The 8,697-nt window shown below is 33.2% G+C and overlaps 1 long non-coding RNA gene across 1 annotated transcript; it reads right to left on the bottom strand.

Moving 5' to 3' along the window:
* Positions 1-1,123: 1,123 nt before the first annotated feature.
* LOC149792956 (uncharacterized) lies at positions 1,124-8,697 on the bottom strand. Its single transcript, XR_016422533.1, has 2 exons — positions 8,543-8,697; positions 1,124-1,733 (listed from the first exon to the last, which is right to left on the bottom strand). It is a non-coding gene; the product is annotated as an uncharacterized LOC149792956 (long non-coding RNA).

Consider the following 8,697-nt stretch of genomic DNA (forward strand, 5'->3'; position numbering starts at 1 on the left):
GGGAAGCTACTGGCAAACTTTCTCACAAACTCACGTTGGTCGAGCAGAGACAAGAACTATGCGAACAAAGGTGAGATGTATGGATGGCCGGCACTACCATATAGGTGAGCTAGATGGCCGCCTAGGTGGGCAGGCTTTATGGGGTACCAAATGAAACGGAAGTGAAAGGGTGGTGGTGCCAAAGTCATCGTTTCCAAAAACCCTTGGGCCTGCCCTGGATGTACAAGTCAAGTTAGATCAATATCCAAGCATGTTAAGTAATTTGTTACGTGCATGAAATATTTGCAGATCATCTGCATGTAAACAGTATATAAACTGATCTCATCTACAAATTGCAAAAGACGTAAAGCGCATTCAACTTTTACACTTAAAATGATCTTTAGACATGCGTAAATAAAACTTTTTTTAATTAGAGATGCTTTGTTAAGTTGAAATTCATATCAGAATGTTTATATCTTCCGCACTTTGCAGGGAAGAAATCGAAAGCTACAATATTGTAACGTTCACTCGCTTAAAAATACTTCAGACTTAGCATTATTAAAGTCGAGTAAGTCCAGGATATGGTAAAGTACATTTTAAGAAACAATCTCTATAAGTTGCATGTTACCAGGCATCTTTATTTACAGTTCGATCTAGGCATGAAATAGCCATAGCACGTATCACCTCTTAGAATGACACTGAAATAAAAATGGGGTAGAAATACAATAATCTTCACAGCATTAAAATACAATTAGCAGTCCAAAGCTTGAAGAAAAACGACCCTGACCAAGCTTTTTTTGGCTTTTTTTACATTGAATTAGCTCCATTTCTGAACAATAGGGCCAAAGGTAAAAATTAAAAAAAAAAAAACACAACAAAGAAGAAAAAACACAAACAAAGAGAAAAAGGACAGAAAGAACAAGGGACATATTTTTGATATAAATATATACATGGTCCTTTAACTTTAAATAATTTTCTGTAATGCTTTTGAACATTTCTCAACTTATTTTTTTGTATTATTTATATGTTAAAGTAGTTATCTTAAAATTAGTTCCTATGTCAGATCTTGAACTATCTTGCAAATTCTGCTTCTAGTCCTCTATCAACAGATTACTGGCAACTTCCGCTACTAGTCTGGTTTTCAGTTCCTGTCAGCAGATTACTGGCAACTTCCGCTACTAGTCTGGTTTTCAGTTCCTGTCAGCAGATTACTGGCAACTTCCGCTACTAGTCTGGTTGTTTTGTTCCTGTCAGCAGATTACTGGCAAATCTAATGTTCTTATTGATGTGGCAGTTAGTCTGGACACTCGTCAATCTAATCATTCCCAGCTTCAGTAGGATATAAGCATATGTGCACGTAAAATTACCTACTTAATCTCAACTTTCTCAGAATTTTTCGCAGTTTATTTGGGTGTAACATAGTTATCCACAGTTCTGTGACTGGCGTTTTCTGTGGATATATTCCTTCGCTTAATTTCCATTCACATAACGGCATTATTCTCTGTGTATAACTATTACGAATGATATTTCTGAATGCAAGAACCAAATCACATTCCTGATTATGAAAAATCTGACCACTATGCCAGTGCCGATGGATTTCGATAATTTAAAAAAAGGAAAAAATGAGAAAAAAAATACCACTGTAAATGTTTAGAATACGCTAGGACAATGAGTCTTACTGGGAAATCCAACTTTGGGTATTTAATCAAGATTTCGCGGAACGCTGTTTAAGTCCATGAACACTTCTTAATCACCTGAAACAAAATGATCATTGCATCTGGTTATTTATGTCATGCTTGATATTATATTGATCTTATTGAGTGCCTTTGGATGGCCTTATCAAATATGATCATTGCATCTGGTTATTTATGTCATGCTTGATATTATATTGATCTTATTGAGTGCCTTTGGATATCCGTATCAAACATGATCATTGCATCTGGTTATTTATGTCATGCTTGATCTTATATTGATCTTATTGAGTGCCTTTGGATGGCCTTATCAAATATGATCATTGCATCTGGTTATTTATGTTATGCTTGATCTTATATTGATCTTATTGAGTGCCTTTGGATATCCGTATCAAACATGATCATTCCATCTGGCTATTTATGTAATGCTTGATATTATATTGATCTTATTGAGTGCCTTTGGATGGCCTTATCAAACATGATCATTGCATCTGGTTATTTATGTCATGCTTGATCTTATATTGATCTTATTGAGTGCCTTTGGATGGCCTTATCAAACATGATCATTGCATCTGGTTATTTATGTCATGCTTGATATTATATTGATCTTATTGAGTGCCTTTGGATGGCCTTATCAAACATGATCATTCCATCTGGCTATTTATGTCATGCTTGATCTTATATTGATCTTATTGAGTGCCTTTGGATGGCCTTATCAAATATGATCATTGCATCTGGTTATTTATGTCATGCTTGATCTTATATTGATCTTATTGAGTGCCTTTGGATATCCGTAACAAACATGATCATTGCATCTGGTTATTTATGTCATGCTTGATCTTATATTGATCTTATTGAGTGCCTTTGGATGGCCTTATCAAACATGATCATTCCATCTGGCTATTTATGTCATGCTTGATCTTATATTGATCTTATTAAGTGCCTTTGGATGGCCTTATCAAACATGATCATTCCATCTGGCTATTTATGTCATGCTTGATCTTATCTTGATCTCATTGAGTGCCTTTGGATATCCGTATCAAACATGATCATTGCATCTGGTTATTTATGTCATGCTTGATCTTATATTGATCTTATTGAGTGCCTTTGGATGGCCTTATCAAACATGATCATTCCATCTGGCTATTTATGTCATGCTTGATCTTATATTGATCTTATTGAGTGCCTTTGGATGGCCTTATCAAACATGATCATTGCATCTGGTTATTTATGTCATGCTTGATCTTATATTGATCGTATTGAGTGCCTTTGGATATCCGTATCAAACATGATCATTGCATCTGGTTATTTATGTCATGCTTGATCTTATATTGATCTTATTAAGTGCCTTTGGATGGCCTTATCAAACATGATCATTCCATCTGGCTATTTATGTCATGCTTGATCTTATATTGATCTTACTGAGTGCCTTTGGATGGCCTTATCAAACATGATCATTCCATCTGGCTATTTATGTCATGCTTGATCTTATATTGATCTTATTGAGTGCCTTTGGATGGCCTTATCAAACATGATCATTGCATCTGGCTATTTATGTCATGCTTGATCTTATATTGATCGTATTGAGTGCCTTTGGATATCCGTATCAAACATGATCATTGCATCTGGTTATTTATGTCATGCTTGATCTTATATTGATCTCATTGAGTGCCTTTGGATATCCTTATCAAACATGATACATCGAAAGACTTTTGTTCTTCGGAAAAACAGATAAAAACAAAAAACAAATACTCCCACCCCCAAACAAACATTTTTTTTATATCTCTCATATGCTAAGACGTTTCGATGGTTAATATCGTTGCGACGTGCATATATGCAACCTCATGTGCAAGGGATATAATACGAAGTCGTTCTTTCTAGACACACAGAGTAACTTACCTTGGTTCTATTAGTTAATGCGTATTTATTCACAACCAGTTGTGTAATAACAATCGAGGCCAGCTAACAAAAATCATTTTCCAATTTAGAAAAGATAACGAGACCGTCACTGTTGATTATACTTCAAATGATTTAAGAGACATTTGAAATGGAATATTTTTGTAGGGATCTTAAAAATTGACTTTTAAAAATATATCAGTTTCGTCTTCTTTGTAATAAATGCTATCAGCAAATGAATTACGTATTGAGATACATGCAGTGGACATGATACTCTACTGATAAGAGAAGAAACAATACTGAATCAAGACAGCATTTAACAACTATTTCTCAAGGATGATAATATTTTCTGATAACGGCTTCGCTAGCAGACGTTTGTTGACTCGTGAATTTACATGTCCCCCTCAGTGCTGAAGCATTTAATGGCTCTCTGAAAACCCAGAATTCTGACCAAGCCCCACCCCACCCCACCCCGTAAGAGCTACGACCCACGGGAAGCTACTGGCAAGCTTTCTCACATACACACATAGGCCGAGCCCAAGAGTGAAACCCACGTGGATAGAAGTGAGATGTCGGTGATCGATAGAGGCGATCGATTTAGATCACTCGCGCACCTGGGACACCATTCGGCGATAATGAACAATTACCATGTATTTATTATTATTATTATTATTATTATTATTATTATTATTATTATTATTATTATTATTAAATATATTATTATTATTATTATTATTATTATTATTATTATTATTATTATTATTATTATTATTTAATATATTATTATTATTATTATTATTATTATTATTATTATTATTATTATTATTATTAATTTTTACTATTAATATTATTATTATTATTAATTTTATTAATTTTATTATTTTAATTATTATTATTGTTATTATTATTATTATTATTATTACCCGGTAACACAACGTTTTTACGGGTATGATATGGTTACGTAGAGAAATTACGTTTTTGCAATGTTGAGAAAACATTATACATTAACACAATTTTAAAATTCCTTCGGTCTAAACTAAAAAGATATAGAAAATTGCAGAAGGACATATATGCAATGATCCGAAAAGTAAGCACAACAAATAAGTGTCATTTTTACAAAGAAAATATATAGCTTTTCACCACGTCTATGTCTTTAACTTAAACTATGAGGATGAGCAAGCATTGTTTCATTTTTTTTTTTTTAAAGTTTTGTCAAAAGAAATAAGTGAATGAAGGTTGCAAATTTAGTCGGAATATACCTTATTAGTTAGCTTTTAAGGTTACAAGCATAACGTACGATCATTGCCTTCTCAACGATCTTTTGCGAATCTACGAACCGAAGTTTGTAGCTCTTCCTATATCGGCAGAATAACATTTGTGGCTGATATATTAAATTATCTGCTGGCTTCAACTGTTTGGAACCATTAAAGCATTAACACTAATTGAATAATCTACAATTTGCACTTTTAGTTGCAGAAAGTAACGTTTCTATTGTGATACAGAGATTGGTTTTAGTTGATTGATCCATCATGCCTGATGACGCATTCATGCGGACGTGAACATCATACCTCGAAGAAATGCCATTTTCCGACAAAGAAATTGAGTTCTATCACTGTCAACCAATCCGCTCAATCTGTACATACAATACATAACATTTTTTGCACATTTTTGTGACATTTGTTATCATACTGATGTTTTGGGGTGTTTTTTTTTTTTTGGGGGGGGGGTGAAAATCGAGGATTGGGATGGTTTCCGTGGTTAAATGCTTTGAGTTAACGTCTCGAATTGCGCTTAGCTTAGCCAGAGAGCGTATGATTGATTATTCTTTGCCAAAATATTTAAAAACAAGTCAAGTATAATAAAATTAAATAATTACAAGCACAATTTAAAGAAATGTAAGTTTAGACAGATGTATTTATGCTGCTATGTATAAATTGTAACAAATGCACATTTAAAGGTAATTTAAATTTTGATAATTTACAGACATGAATGAGCCATACTGTAGTCGGTGGTAAATCCAATACTGGCATGTGTTTAGGGACAATTGTAACCGTGAGCTTTCTGTGAGTAATAAACACTGCACACATGAGAAACATCTGTCATCAGCTATACCGTCTGCATGCTAAATAATAACATGTATAAGGTAGGCTTGGAGGAAATTTTTTAAGTTTGGGGGTGGATGTGTATGGGTCACGATGCGGGATTCCAGAATCATGCAGAATATTCAACCAAATGAGCAACAACAACAAAATGCATCGTTTTTTTTTAAGTCTTATTGTTATTTCTTTCTTCATTGTTTCTTCAGTCTGAATTGATTTTTGTGTACATGGTCTTGTTATTGAAATGGCGAAGCAGCAAAATATTAATTATTAGGAGAAATAAGCTTAAGGTAACGATCGATTTTAAGGTAGTCTTAAAATCTACCTCTTTAAATGTTTTGTTTTACAAAGCTCTAAAACTTATAAAGTAAGAAACAAAATAAAAATGCAATAATTATGTTTGAATTTCTCAGTTTGAGCATTCAAATCCGTTGATGCTACATAATTTACGAATTACAAAATCTACAAGTATTATTTCTTAATTAGTCAGATTTTCAGGAATTATGTACCAATATCAAATTCTAAACTTTGATTTTTAAAAGAAAGACTTTAATTCATGCTAGTTTAAATAAGAGTACTGCGCATGTCACAAGCATTGCTACTGGAACACTTTTTCTTGTTGTCAACTACTTACTATTTTGAGACAATGTTTACTACATCACAAATAATATGTAATATATATGTTTTGATAACAAATAAATATGTGCCTTGCTACAGAGTGTGAATATAACATGCATAGAACCACAAGTATCGTCTTGTAATTTAAGACTTAAACTGTACCAAACTAACTGTTACAGCAAAATATATGTTGCATTGTTTTCTTTTTTCGCACCCATTATCATTATGTTTCCTTCCTTAGTTGTTCTGTTGTTGCCTCTTCAAGTGCGCTCGTCAGCCTACGGTTTTGTTTCACGTAGAAACTGTCTGGTTTAACTCTTCATTTCTTTATGCTTTTCCCCTGTAACTTGTATGCATTTGTACCTTCTCCTGGATTTCTCGTCTCTTTTTTGTACTATGTTAAATTAATACTAATATTTATCAAAACTAATTCAGGTAAATGAACTAGTTTCTTAATGAAAAGACGTAATGAATATATTGGCTACAATGCATGCATTCTAATTTTTGTTTTACAGGACTGAGTACAAACTCCTACAGAATAAGAGACACTACGTTTTTCAGCAAATCTGATAGTATTAAAGTGAAGTAGGAGTCCTTCAGAGTTTGTAATCCAGAGAAAACTTAATGGGGAAGGATAGAGATGGCACGCTTTACGATATACAAACAAGATGACATAAAAAAAAGTTGAAAGATTTTAACAAAAATTTATTCAGACTAATATAGAGTACTATGACATTTAAAACATCTAAATCAAGATCATATTACGTCATCGAGTTAAGTTTACTACCTAGACTGGGCTTTGATTTGTGTGAAATCCACACACGATTGTTGTATTCCCTACTGAAGTTAAGCCCAAACTTAAGTCGTTCTGGTGAAACCGAAAGTAGAGCAAACTGCGGACAAATTTCAAGACAACTCACCTTACCCAGTCATTACGTTCTATGTCATGTCTGTCATTGATTGGTATCAAATGAGTTTTGTAAGCGAATCCACAATTTTAACATACGCATAAAAACACCGTTTTGACTTGTGAAAACATTCGATTTACTCGCATTTGTTTCAGCGTTGGTTTTAAATACTAAACCTACCAGTGTCCAATGTCTTTGGAATAACGTTTGAAAAACCATAAATATGTTGATCGATTCAAGGATGAGGCCTGATGTGGCTTGATCTTCTGATCAGAGGTTTTGACCCCTCAAACTGAGTTAACCAGCGAAGTACATTGGATCAACGTCACCATTGACTGGGTTACACACACCCAAAAAGTTCGACTCCTTCTCTTAACAACTAAATGCAGCTAATGAGCCGTGTAATACAGTGACTGAGTCGTGTAATGCTGGAGACACGTTTCCTATACAATGATGTACATGACGTATGAGTGCATATTAACTAATTTCGTTATACATTAAATTCTTTCGTAAGATTGGCTGTACAAAATTATTATTACAATAACCACATTAGTACTCGAATTTTTCTCAAACAAGATTAATATCACTGCATTTTAAGAACTTGAAACTTTCGCATCATTTAATACGTACAACATATAATTGAATTCAACTTATCGTTCCAGAACATTTATAATAAACTAAGACACATTCAATACTAGTAGAATAAACAATTTCATCGCAGAAAGTAGATAGAAAGAAAGAACAGTTATCATTTTCACGTATCTATACGGATGAAGATGGCTTCCGAAAATGTGGATAGATTGAAAGACTCGTCCGTACGGTGACGATACAATGTGATTTTGGGGCTATAAGTGCTATGTTGGTGGTCATAGACAAGGCCAGATAACTCTAGATAAAACTGCCCATTGCCAACGCTTTGCATCAGTGCGTAAATAGAAATTTGAATTTTTAAATCGCTAAAGCTGAAAACCTTGTGTGTGTGTGTGTTAATGAAACAGTCAACAACACCTCGTCAGCGTTTATTTAAAGATTTGTGTTGGCTAATACGGGTGTCAGCATTGTTTTTAAGCATACATTTCTTTGTTTGTTAGTTAATGACGGCGTATATATCTAGAGAGAGAGAGATATAATTTATTTTGACTATATATATATATATATATATATATATATATATATATATATATATATATATATATATATAATCGAACATATAAAGGTTATAACATCAACCAGTAAGTATTCTCTTCAAATAAAATAATATAAACTTCTAGTTTATTTATCTGAAAGATTACATCGAAATTATGATTGTGAATAAAATACATATTTACAAAAATAACTGTCAAATACTCACCCTTTTGCATAAAGGTGACAATTTGTTCGTAACCAGTTAAGGCGTACTTCTTCATATCCTTAAAACTCTAACCACTTTATCCCTTTACATATATTTTTTTTCGATTACTCAGGTTATGGTCTGCGTACATGGAGTTTCCATTACTAAGTTCAAGG

The sequence above is a fragment of the Sinohyriopsis cumingii genome, chromosome 8 (assembly GCF_028554795.1).
Source record: "Sinohyriopsis cumingii isolate HCF-2022 chromosome 8, ASM2855479v2, whole genome shotgun sequence".
NCBI classification, from domain to species: Eukaryota; Metazoa; Mollusca; class Bivalvia; order Unionida; family Unionidae; genus Sinohyriopsis; species Sinohyriopsis cumingii.